The sequence below is a fragment of the Sciurus carolinensis genome, chromosome 19 (assembly GCF_902686445.1).
Source record: "Sciurus carolinensis chromosome 19, mSciCar1.2, whole genome shotgun sequence".
Lineage (NCBI taxonomy): Eukaryota > Metazoa > Chordata > Mammalia > Rodentia > Sciuridae > Sciurus > Sciurus carolinensis.
The window spans coordinates 11,877,469-11,890,572 of NC_062231.1; positions in this window are offsets into that span (position 1 = coordinate 11,877,469).

Sequence of the window (13,104 nt, forward strand, 5' to 3'; positions counted from 1 at the left end):
TAGGGCTTGTCAGTGAATGCACAGCAAAGCCTGGATGGGGTGGGGAGGTTTGTCTGAGTTTTTCACATTGTATTTAATGACAATTCCGCTCAAGTCGGCTGGCAGACAACTCTTAGAGGTGAGGAAGAACAGTCCAGGAAAGAGGCAGGGGGCTCCTGTTCTCAGCACAGTTAGATTTGCTTCCCTCCATAGGAATGAGGTGGAAATGGTGTATGTATCTGTGCGTGTGTGTCTGTGTGTAAAACCTGGGTCATGGAGTACTATGCAGTCATAAAAAGGGAATATGTTCTTTGTGCACCAATGGGAAGCCATTTCCGAGATGCTTTGTAAGTGATAAGAGCAAAGCGAAGTCAGGTGTGATGGTGCACGCCCGTAATCCTAGCAAGTGAGAGGTGAGGGGGACTGAGGTAGGGAGGCTGCAAGTTTGAGGTCAGCCTAAGCAACTTAGCAAGACACTGTCTCAAAGTACATTCTTCCCCCTATGAAAGTGGGGAGCGGTCTCTGTAGGATCTCGGTGTTGAGCTGTGTGTCCTTGGGCAAATCACCTACCTCTCTGAGCCTCAGACTCCCCATCTGCAAATTGAGGATCATCATAATGTCCTAACCGATCAAGTTGAGCTAGGACCCAGTGCTTTTATCCCAAAAAGGACTTCAGTGGTGGGATCCCAGGTATCTTGATGCTATCAATGCAGCCATATGAATTTTGGTCTTCAGAAGTGACCCTTTTGTAAGGAAGATGTCAGATTCCCCAACATTTCAAGGCTGGTATAATAAATAGTCTCATTTAACAAATGAGGATCCTGGGGCTCAGAGAGGTGAAGTGTCTTGCCCCAAGTCACAGATCTAGGAGTTGCAGAACTGGCATTTGAATTCAGATCTGCCACGCTTCAAGGCACCCCCAGACAGCGCTGCCCCCACGATAGGACTGATAAACTTCGCATTTATTTGTGCTCATAAGACCCTTCCTAGGTCACATCCTAGTTATTCGTAATAATCCTGAATTATTAATAACTTTCATCAGTAAGGGCGCAGACCCAGAGAACTGGGGTGAGGGAGGGGTCGATGGCCCCCCAGATCCAAGTTTTCAAAATGCTGACTCTACAACCTTGCAAATGGCCATGAGCTTCTAACAAGGAAGTGAGTCTCCCCTGGCAGCAGAATTGCAAATCACTCCCGTTCATGGCCAGATTGATGGCCTCCACAGTTAAGATGCCCGGGCTCCAGCAATGACAGGGCTGGAATTGCTGATGAGAGAGGCAAAGAGATAGGTGCTGAGGACAGGAGGTTTCAGCAAAGGAGACCCGTGAGGCGTGGGCCTCAGAACTCTGCAGTGGCAAGAGAGGAGATGGACGGTGTGCATGAGGAAGGGTATCCTGGTGGCCTGTTGCAGCCTCACAGGCCGCTCTGTACTTAAGCATCACGAAACAATCTTTTTTTTTATGGTTGCAAATTCCTTGGGTCAGGAACTTGGACACAGAGGCCAGTTAAATTTCTTAACGTGAGGATGGAAGACGTGGTAAAAGGAGAGATGTTGGTAGATCAGTGTTTGGAGGATGTGTTAGTCAGTTTTCTGTTACTATAACAAACACCTGAGATCATCAACTTAAAAAGAGAAAAGGTCTGTTTTGACTCACCAAGTGGGAAGTTTCAGGTCCATAACTGGTTGGCCTTGTTGTTTTGGGTCTGTGGCAGCCAGACATGGCAGGAACTTCTGTTGGAACACAACTGTTCATCTCACGCCAGGGAAGCAAAAGAGAGAAAGAGGAAGGGGATGGGGTTCCACAATCCCCTTTTCAAGGGCATGTTCCTGATGACCTAAAGATCTCCCAATAAGCCCCGCCTCTTAAAGGTGCCACCACCTCCAAAAAGCACCAAGCTGGCATGGTAGTGCACGCCTGTCATCCCAGCAGCTTGGGAGGCTGAGGCAGGAGGATCATGAATTCAAAACCAGCCTCAGCAATTTAGCAAGGCCTTAAGCAACTCAGTGAGACCCTGTCTCTAAATACAATAATAAAAAAAAAAAAAACCAGGGGGCTTGGGATGTGGTTCAGTGGTTGAGCACCCCTGAATTCAATCCCTGTTACCCCCCTCCAAAAAAAGATTCAAATTATAGCAGGAGAAAAATATACAGATGATCCCCAACTTAGGATGGTTCTGCTTATGATTTTGGTGACTTTATAGTAATGGGAAAGCCATAAGCGTTCAGTAGAAACTGTCCTTGAAATTTCCAGTTTTGCTCTGTTCCCAGACTAGCGATATACGGTACAGCTCTCTCTCCCCCTAGATGTTCATCAGCCCCACGATCACGAGGAGAGAGAACCAAGACCCAACAGTGGGTTCGGTGTAGCCGATGCATTTTCAACGTATAATGGTTTATCTGGACTCCAACCCATCATAAGCCAAGGAGTGTTTATAATGAAGATATTAATAAGGTCAATGACATATATAGTGGTCACTTGAGCAATAACAGAAGGGTTGATCCGAGACACAGATATAGAAGAAGGAGAAATGCTGAGGAACCCAGTCGCCTGACCTCAAATCCACGTCCAAACTGTGTGACCACTGGCACATTTCTGAACTGTGCCTCAGTTTTCTTATCTGTAAAATGGGGCTAAGGGTGCTTTGCTACCTATCTGATGAGACTGAATGAATCCATGGGGTCTGACTCCTAGCAGGCTCCAGGTGAGTGTTAGCCACTCTCACTGGTTAGGCAAGTACCTTGGGAGTGTGGGAGAGGGACCCTGAGGAACTGCAGCTGGTGGGGACGGGCCCCTCAGAGAAGTGGGTCCAGCTGATCTGAAGGCCAGCAGCCTCCGTGGTACCCAGGTTGTGCCCATTCCAAACACCCAGCATGGCTTGTTCCATATTCTATCCGGACCAGTCACAGGCTACCCGGATTCCAGGGGCAGGTAGCACAGAGCCCACCTGTCATGGGAGAGAATTTGCCCCACCCCATCTCGCCTACCCCGTGGCCTCTGAGCAGGTCTCCACCTGACCCCTGGTGGGGATTATGAGACCCGTCGCAGGCAGGAGCCGAGAACAAGAGCAGGTATCCAAGTCAGCCGGGGTCATTCACCAAGAGGGTGCAGGCCCTGGGCATGCCGGGCCCCCGGCCCTCTGAGCAGAGAAGGTGCTTCAGCTATTCAGGGCTGGTGCTCTAGAATTCTGAGCTCCGACTGCACTTTCTGGAACATACCAGCCTTTGGAGGGGGTGGGCAGAATCGGGTCTGGGGGAGCTGGGCTAAGCCACTGGGTTTTGTCATATAAAAAAATAAAGCAAAGAAGTTTTACTGGTATTTAATATCTGGATTGACGAACGGACATATATGCCATTTATAAATAATATGCATGTTGGGGTACGTACTCCCAGAACCTTGTACCAGTGAGAGAACTCCGGAGTTCAGAGAACCCTGGGAGCCGGCAATCACCTCAGTACAAACCCGTCCTCTGGAGGAAGTTCACTTACAATTATGCCCTAACCTTTGCTGTGCAATTACCGCAGGAACCAGCAGGTTCCAGAACAGTCTTTGTGTTCTGCTTCCAGCTCCTGTGGAAGCCATCACACCAAGCTCTCAGTCTGGACCTGGCCTACCCATTGTCCTGAGCTTTAATCGATTCCTTCCATGTTTATTGCTACTGACAATTGGTGTTCTACATTTTCATCTGCCCTTCCCCTTCCAAAAACAAAATATATATTTTTTTTTTCAGCTGATCTCTCTGGGGACAGTTTAGAGCATTAGAAAGAGCAAAGGCTTTGGAGTCCCCCACTCCCGGATCCAAATCGCAGCTCCGTGATGTCATTCATTCACTCAGTGGATATTTGTTGAGCACCTATTATGTGCAAGGAGCTGCAGTTGGTGATGGAGTAGATCAGGGACTTGGACAAAGCCCGTGATCCACATCCTTAGGGAATTACTTATTGCACACAACCTCAGACAAATCACTGAATGTCTCTGAGCCTCATTGATCACTTATTGGAAGTGGGTCTCATAACCCCCAACCTTGAAGTGGGTCTATAATAATAGTAGGCAAGGAGCTTGGGACACTTAGTAGACAGCATCCAGATACTTAGAGCTGCAAGAAAGTCGTTTCAATCCCTGCATTCTGCAGCCGTGGGCACAGGCAGATGGTAGAGGGGCAGGGAAGGATCCAAGGTCACTCAGAGAGGTGGGGCAGAGCTGAGTCTGAGGTGGTCATACGATCTAGCCAGGGCTAAGAAACCCTAATATTCTGGAGGGGAAAGAAAGCACGCTGGCCCCAGAGCCTATCTCTCACCCTCAAGTCAGCCAGAGAAGCTGGGAGCTGGCTTCTCTCCCCTCACCTCACCACCAAGTGGTCGTCAAGGGAAGTGTACCCCAGGTCCCTTGTAGAAACAGCAGGATTTTAGTTGCATGGAAACTGCTCTTTTATGAAAGCAGTTCAGTCTCTATTATTCACAAAAGGCCCAGCCGCTGAGTGGGGACGTCGAGGAGAAGGACGATGCGGGGGTCAGAATCGGCCTCTGCAATTCAGGACTGGCTGCAAAACCGCCTTCTGTCACACACTCCTTGAGATCATTTAGTGGGAATATTCTCAGCGATCTCAGGCTTATCCCATATATAGGGGCTCCCCAAACAAGGACTCCTTTGCTATGGTTTGGAAAATGGTCCTCCCAAGGCATGCGCTTTGAAGGCTTCGTTGCCAGCCTGCGGGCTATTGGGAAGCCGGGGAACCTTTAAGAGGCGGGGCCTAGTGACCGGAAGTGAGGTCATTGGGCGTGTCCTGAAAGGCCCCACCCCTTGCTTTTTTTTCCCCCCTCCCTCTTCTTCCAGGCTGCCTGCCTGTGCTGCGCTTGGTCCCTGAGAGTGTCACCACAGCTCACAGCAACAGAGCCAAGTGACCCTTGGACTGAAACCGCTGAAACTGAGTCCATATAAATCTTTTAAGCCAGTCTCAGTGGCATATATCTGTAATCCCAGTTGCTCTGGAGGCTGAGAAAGGAGGTTTCCCACATTTGAGGCAGGCCTCACTGACTTAGCAAGACAGTGGCTCAAATAAAACAAAAGAATCTTTCCCCTTTTCCTTGTTAAGTTGATTATCTCAGGTATTTTGTTATAGTAATGCAAAAGTTTTTATCACCTTTTTTTTTCCAGCACTGGGGAGGAAACCCAGGGCTTCACACATGCAAGTCAAGAGCTGTACACCTTTTTACCCCCAGAGGACTCTGCCCCAAGGAATCTTGGAATACATCATTTTCTCCATCTTGGCACATTTCTGGAGATCTTTTACACCCCTATATGTGGGGGCACAGGAAACTGCTTTGCTTGCCTGATGCTTTATCCAGCTCAGTGTCAATAGACCAAACATCTCCAGAGAGATATCTTTAAATAAGCAGATTCCACTTTTGAGATGAGTCTGGAAATGTCTAAAGCCATTTCTGTTTACTCCAGGTTTGCAGATTTATTTTCTTTTTTTAGAACCAGTCATGGTCTTTTCTTCAAAATGTCATGAAAGAGAGAAAAGATTGCTAATAGCACCATTTTACATGGCAGAACTGAGCCCAAAAGTGGGAAAGTGACTCATTATAAAGACCCTGCACTTAAGAAAGAAGAAAATCCAAGTGACTCATTATAAAGACCCTGCACTTAAGAAAGAAGAAAAGCTAGAGGCTGAGGCAGGAGGACCATGAGTTGGAGGCCAGCCTCAGCAACTTAGCGAGGCTCTAGGCCGGGTTTGATGGTTTCCTGACTCCCCGATGCCTCAGAGCTGTTGTGTGTAAGACGGGGACCAGCCTCCCCCTTTCCCGGAGCTGCTGTGGAGATGAAATGCGATGATGTGAGGAGAGCGTTTGGCATGAGTGCTGACACAGTAACTAATGCGTGAAATCTGCTCTTTGTATTGTTGCAGTTATTCTTATTATTTACATCACATAACTGAAGTGTTAGCTCCTTTGCTTTACCTCTCTTGCCTCACACAGATTTTTTTTTTTTTACAGACTGTTCTGGAAAGAGTTTGGCATTTTAAAATCTTAAGCTAATAGGATATCATTTTTTTCTACTTAGTTTAATTTTCTTTTTTGGTACCAGGGATTGAACCCAGGGGTGCTTAACCACTGAGCCACATCCCCAGCCCTTTTTAGATTTTATTTAGAGACAAAGTCTCCTTAAGTTGCTTAGGGCCTCACTAAGTTGCTGAAGCTGGCCTCCAACTTGCAATCCTCCTGCCTCAGCCTCCCGAGCTGCTAGGATGACAGGTGTGCACCACCGTGCCACGTGGTAAAATTTTAATTGAGGTAGAATTTATCGACAATAAAACGGACCCTTTTTAGCATCACTAGACTGTGAGCTTTTATGAAATGTGTGGTTTTGCCCTCACCACACCGTCTACACACGGAACCGTTGGATGGCTCCCAGTGCAATGGCTAACCCTGGGGCCATAATGCCCAACAAGAACAACTTAGAGGAGGCAAAGGTTATTTGGGGCTCACAGTTTCAGAGGTCTCAGTCCATAGATGGCTGACTCCATTGCTCTGGGTCCGAAGTGAAGCAGAGCATCATGGCAGCCAGCAAGCAGAGAGAGGGGTAGACCCACCCTTCCTGAGCCCACCCCCAGGGACCCACCTCCTCCAGCCACGCTCCACCTGTGCAGTTTCCACTCAGTCAGGCCCTTCAAACTAGGATGGACCGATGAGGTCACAGCTCTTAGACCGATGAGGTGCTGGTCGTTTTCCCTCTAAACATCTGTTCCATGGACACAGGAGCTTTGTGGGGACACCTCACATTCAAACCATAACAAAGTCACTCACCCCAAAGTCACTCACGCCCTTTTGTGATCATTCTGCCCTCTTATCCCCAGTCCCTGGCAAGACTGATCTGTTTCCTGACCTCTGGTTGGGTCTTTTCTTTTCTTTCTTCTTTTCTCTTCCTTTTTCTTCTTGGTACTGGGGATTGAACTCAGGGTCTCATGCTCAGACACTGAGATGTGTCTTTTCTAGAGGCTTGTGAATGCAATTATGCAGTATGGAGCCTCTAGGGCCTGGCTTCTTTCACTTAGCGTGATGCATCTCTGTTTCACCTATGTCACTGTGCCCCAATTCCTTTTAATTGCTGTATAGTATTCCATCGTATGGATATACCACAACATCTTTATCCACTTGCAAAATGGAGGAAAATTTGAGCTGCTACCGGTTTTTAGTGATTAAGAATGAAGCTGCTACCAACATTCACATGGGTTTTTGTGTGGCTAGAAGATTTCATGTCTTTTGGATGGTTTACTCAGAGGAAACTGAAGGTCCACTTGGTAAGTGAAATGTGACTTTGTAAGATAAACTGCCAAGCTGTTTTCCAAGTGGCTGCACCACTTTGCATTCCCACCAGCAACGTATGAGACTTTTATTTGCTTCCTACCCTCACCGATACGTGGTATTCTTAAGTTTAAGTTTTTTCCTATTTTCTTTTGTAAGGCCATTTGAATGGTGTGGAGTAGTATCTCACTGCAGTTTACATTTGCTTTTCCCAAGCTTGTTTGTGCTGATTTGCTTCCCATCTCAGTAGTGCCATCTCTATTCCTCCTTTTGGCCTTCAGGACCCCCATGTGGACTCGGTGCCCACAGTGGCTCCCCACTTGACAACATGTTTGGAAGCCAGTGCCGCCATCTTGGATTATCCTGGAAGCGGAAGCTGCCATCTTTAGGTGGGGCAACTCCCATCCTGAGACCACCTGCTAGAGACTGGAAGCTCATTGTCAGGTACGTCTCATGCATCAGGCTACTGAAGACTGGGAGGTTTGAATAGTATATGACTGTTAGAGTGTAGATTTTTTCCCCCTTTTTGAATTTTTAAGTTTTTATTTCTTTATTTTTCTCACTTGCTCCATTTTTCTGTTTACCTGTTTCCTCAGAGTCTCTTTTCCTCTAGTCCTTGCTGCAGAAACCTGGCTCATTCAGGGGATCACCCCATGTCCAAGTAATGCAGCACTAGATGGTCTTCTCCCAATTTCCAGGGATTGAACTAGATTGATCCATATCAATTATGGAACCCCCATTGTCCATGATTGACTTGAGAGAAAGCCCATTAGAATTCTGGGGAAGTTTTTCTTATCCTGGATGACGATGAATTAAGATGTGATGCCTGGAAGGTGGCATTCATTTTGTTATAGTGAGGTAAGATGTGAAAATAAGGTAGACTCTTTTGAAGATGGCAAAGCAAAAGAAAAGAAAAGAACCAGTCCCTCAGGGAGATCACTGAATAATTGAATCAACACTCAGAAAACTTCCCCAGATCTCTTTTCCACCTCGTTTAAACCAGTTTTCTGTTATTTTCAACTTAAAACATCTTGGTATTGTATCTCTGGGGTATAAATAGCATAATTATTCTCTGGGGCCCAAGAAGACAAAATTAGGACCCATGATGGTGGCAGTATATTGTAATTAGAAATTCAGTTCTTTGGACAACTGACTTTACCTCTCAAAGTCTCAGTGGACTTATCTGTGTAATGGGGATAATAATGCCCACAGAGGACTACCTTAGATGGTTCTTAGAGGGATTATATTGTATGAGGCAGAGGGAGTGATATGCAGAGTCTGGCATTTCATAAGCTTTCAAAATTTATCTGTAATCATTGTTATATTTTATTATCTGTTCAATTTTAGAAATGTCCCCATCTGTCCTCAAAGTAGTTTTAGGATTAGTGGGTTCATATGGCTTTTAAGACCCTTCATTTAAGACAGAGTGAGAGAGATTTGCTTCTGCCTATGATAAAATAGATGTGTGTGTGTGTGTGTGTATGAGAGAAAGAGAGAGAGAGAGAAAGAGAGAGAGACAGAGCGGGGTGAGGGGACTGCAAAAGCATTTTGCACATGAGGGAATCAAAAGATCCCAAAGAGAGCTGGGTGTGGTGGCTCACGTCTATAATCCCAGCAGCCTTGGAGGCTGAGGCAGGAGGATCACAAGTTAGAGGCCAGCCTCAGCAACTTAGCAAGGCTCTAAGCAACTTAGTGAGACCCTGTCTCTAAATGAAAATAAAAAGGGTTGGAGATGTGGCTCAGTGTTTAAGCACCCCTGGGTTTAGTTCCCGGTACCAAAAAAAATTTTTTTAATTAATTTTTAAAAAATCATAAACATCACTTTAAGATAGCAATATTGCTGGGGATGTGGCTCAGTGGCAGAGCACTTACTAGCATTTGCAAGGCCCTGGGTTCCATGTGTAGCACTGAAAGAAAAAAAAGTAAAGCAATACCATTTATTCCTAGAATCATATTGCATGACATATAATTAAATTTAAATCTATCCTAGTATATATTTGATTACCAAGTCATAGGCAAGAAGACATTTCTTAACCAAAAAAATTTCAAAGGCCATTAAAATAACTTTAAAACTTTCAGAGTAGAAAAGACATTACCTTCAAAGGAACATCAATAATAGGAACAGCTAACTTCTTCATGGAAACAATGGAAGGTGGAAGACAATGGAATGACATTTCCAATCCCCCAAGGAAATTCTTAGGGAAAATATCCCTTAAAAATAAAGGTGAAGGCAGGTGCGATGGCTCTTACCTGTCATCCCAGCGGTTTGGGAGGCCAAAGGGAGAGGATCACAAATTCGAGGCTGGCCTTCAGCAACTTAGCAAGAGTGTAAGCAACTTAATGCAACCCTGTCTCAAAATAAAAAGGGCAAAGGGATGTGGCTCAGTGGTTAAGTGCCCCTAGAACCCCAGACCCACAGTAAAAGAAATATTATAGGGAATTCTCCAAGTAGAAGGTCGGTAATCCCAGGTGGAAATACAAATGTATGGAAAGGGGAAATGTGAGTTTTATGGAAACAGGGCTTGACTGTGTAAAAAAGCAATAGTAATATCTTCTGGAGTTTAAAATATATCAGTAGTTAAAATGCAGGATGGCTGGGACAAAAATGTGAACATTCAAGTCAAGTCAATATATATATATATATATATATATATATTTTTTTTTTTTTTTTTTTTTTTTTTTTTGGTACTGGGGATTGAACTCAGGGGTACTTGGCCACTGAGCCACATCCCCAGCTCTATTTTGTATTTTATTTAGAGACAGGGTCTCACTGAGTTGCTTCGGGCCTCGCTTTTGCTGAGGCTGAGTTTGAACTTGAGATCCTCCTGCCTCAGCCTCCAGAGCCGCTGGGATTACAGGCATGCACCACTGAACCCAGCAACAAATAATAAAATAGAATCAATTCAATAAGCATTTATTGAAATATTATTATAATTATTATTATTTGGTGGTGCTAGGTATGGAACCCAGGACCTTGCACTTGCTATGCAAGAATCTGCCACTGAGTTACATCCCCAGCCCCCTCAATAATTAATTTTTGTTTTTAGTACCAGGGGTTGAACCCAAGTGTGCTTCACCACTGAGCCACATCCCGAGCCCTCTTTATTTTTTATTATGAGACAGGGTCTCACTAAGTTGCTTAGGATCTCACTAAGTTGCTGAGGCTGGCTTTGACCTTGCGATCCTCCTGCCTCAGCCTCCTGAGCTGCTGGGATGATAGGCATGCGCCATGGCACTGGCCCCGCGGAGGGTTCTTGAAGCAGGAAATGGGTCCGGTCAACATCACCGCAATGACAGTTGACTTGAATTTCTTTGAATTCAATTGACTTGAATTTCTCATCATCGATTTATTACCCCCCTCAGAGCTTCCCCAGAAGGATGAACTTAAAACAAATGTGTTTTTGTCCATTTTATTTCCAGAAAGAAACTGACCCTTCCTCCTCCCACCCCCTTTTCCAGTTGCTAGGACACTGATGTGTTCCAGAAAAGCGTGGGAACATCTGGTTGGCGGGAACCGGGCTCCTAGGAATTTCTTGTGTATCTGTTGATTCTCCCGTTTCCCAGGCTCTCTCGCGGGGGAGGTGGCAGGTCCTGGCTGGTCACATGGGCAGCAATGCCCGAGAGGGCACCCGGGTAAGGTCGCAGTTGACCGAGTGCCAGACAGAGAGGCATGTGTTCCTTACCACCCCAGAGGAACCAGTGCTCAGTCCGCCTGCAGTGGATCTTGCTCCATCTTTCTTCCAAAGAAAGCCTGGATTTGAACCTGAGCTGGACTGGAAGACTCGGGTTCAAGGGCAGGTTGAACGTCCCTTCTCTGAAATGCTCAGGACCGGAAGTATTTCCAATTTGTCGTGCTTGTTGGTTGGTTTGGATCTTGGGATATCCACATAAACCTCATGAGCTATCTTGGGGAGGGGACCCAATTCTAAACACAAAACTCATTTTTTTTTTTAAATATACTTTTTGGATGTTGATGGACCTTTATTTTATTCATTTATTTATATGTGGTGCTGAGAATCGAGCCCAGTGCCTCACACATGCCAGGCAAGTGCTCTACCACTGAGCCACAACACCCGCCCCAGAAAATGCATGTTTGTTTCTTGTCTATCACAGACACAGACTGAAGGTAATTTTTTTCTTTTGATAGTGGGAATTGAACTCAGACACTTTGCCACTGAGTTACATCCCCACCCCTACTTATTTATTATTTATTTGTTTAATTTTGATATAGGGTCTGGTTAGGTTGCTTAAGGCTTTGCTAAGTTGGTGAGGCTGGCTTTGAACTTTTGATCCTCCTGCCTCAGCCTCCCGAGTCACTGGGATGACAGGTGTGTTCCACCATGTCCATCTCTCCTCATTACTTTTTTCTTTTTGGTCCTGGAGCTTGAACCCAGGAGTGCTCTACCACTGACGTACATCCCCAACTCTTTTTATTTTTTATTTTGAGACCAATTCTCACTAAATGACTGAGGCTGGCCTCCAATTTGTGATCCTCCTGTCTCGGCCTCCTGAGTCACTGGGATTACATGTGCCACTGTGTCCACCTGACCCTAGAAAACTTTATACAATATTTTTGCTAATTTTAGGCATGAAACAAAGTTTGATGGTATGGAATTTTCTATTTGTGGTATCATGGTGACACTCAAAAAGTTTGGGATTTTTGGAGCATTTGGGGTTTCATATTTTCAGATCAGGGATACTTGACTTGTCCTGCCTCTGCTGGGCGGGAACTGGGAGGCCTCTGTGTGCTGCCCCAATCCTCAGAGTCTTCCCTGAAATAATGACACATAATCCTACTACCACCCAGGGAGACTGTGAGGCTACCACTAGTCTGATGTCCTGCGCCAGGCACCGTAGTGTAAAAGGATTCAAAACCTCTCCCCCCAGCGCTGTCTCCTACCAACCCGCCCCAGGGGCTGTACTATCTGACAACACTTTCTCGTTGCCTTTGGCCATTAGCAGATGTCCCCAGTCTGCAGAGCAACATTTCCATAGTACAGATTGTCCCTGGGCACAGCTGGGACAGAGGTTCTGGCTGCATCTGTAGACAAATCTGATTTAAAATGGGAATTCTGATTGCCAGCATTCCCAAATCGCCTCTGGTCAACGTGAGTGGGCAAAGTTGGCAAAGCAGTTGGCATGAGTCTGCTAATTCATTAATTATTAAATGAACACCTACTATGTCCTTGGAGTTTCAGTGCAGGCATTCATCAAATAACTGTTCAAATCAGTATATAGTGGTTTTTTGGGGGGGGGGGGCAGGAATTGAACTCAGGGACACTCAACTATTGAGCCACATCCCCAACCCTATTTTGTGTTCGATTTAGAGACAGAGTCTCACTGAGTCGTTTAGCATCTTGCTTTTGCTGAGGCTGGCTTTGAACTCCCGATCCTCCTGCCTCAGCCTCCCGAGTTGCTAAGAGACATAGTTTTTTAAGCCCAGCAAATGTTACCAAGCAAATCACCAAAGGCTATGAACACTAGTAACAGGAAGCCTGTTGTCAACTGCTGTCACTATTCCCCACCCAGCTTCATGTCTTCATCTTCATTTTCCTTTGGGGACCCACTTTTACCTTCCATCAGTCCATGTGGTCCAGGTGAGGATGAATTTGGGGTAGTTTAGGGTAAGCACATGATCCTTGCCAATCAGAGCACTCCATTCCTTGACTACTTCAATGATTGGTCAAAGATGAACATGTGACCGAAGTCTGGCCAATGAAATTCGGCTCTGGGACTTTTGTTGAGACATCCAGGAAGAGGAAGTTCTCATTCTTCTGGAGTTTCTAAGCTAGGAGGTCAAAAATCTGGAGCTGCTATGGGGG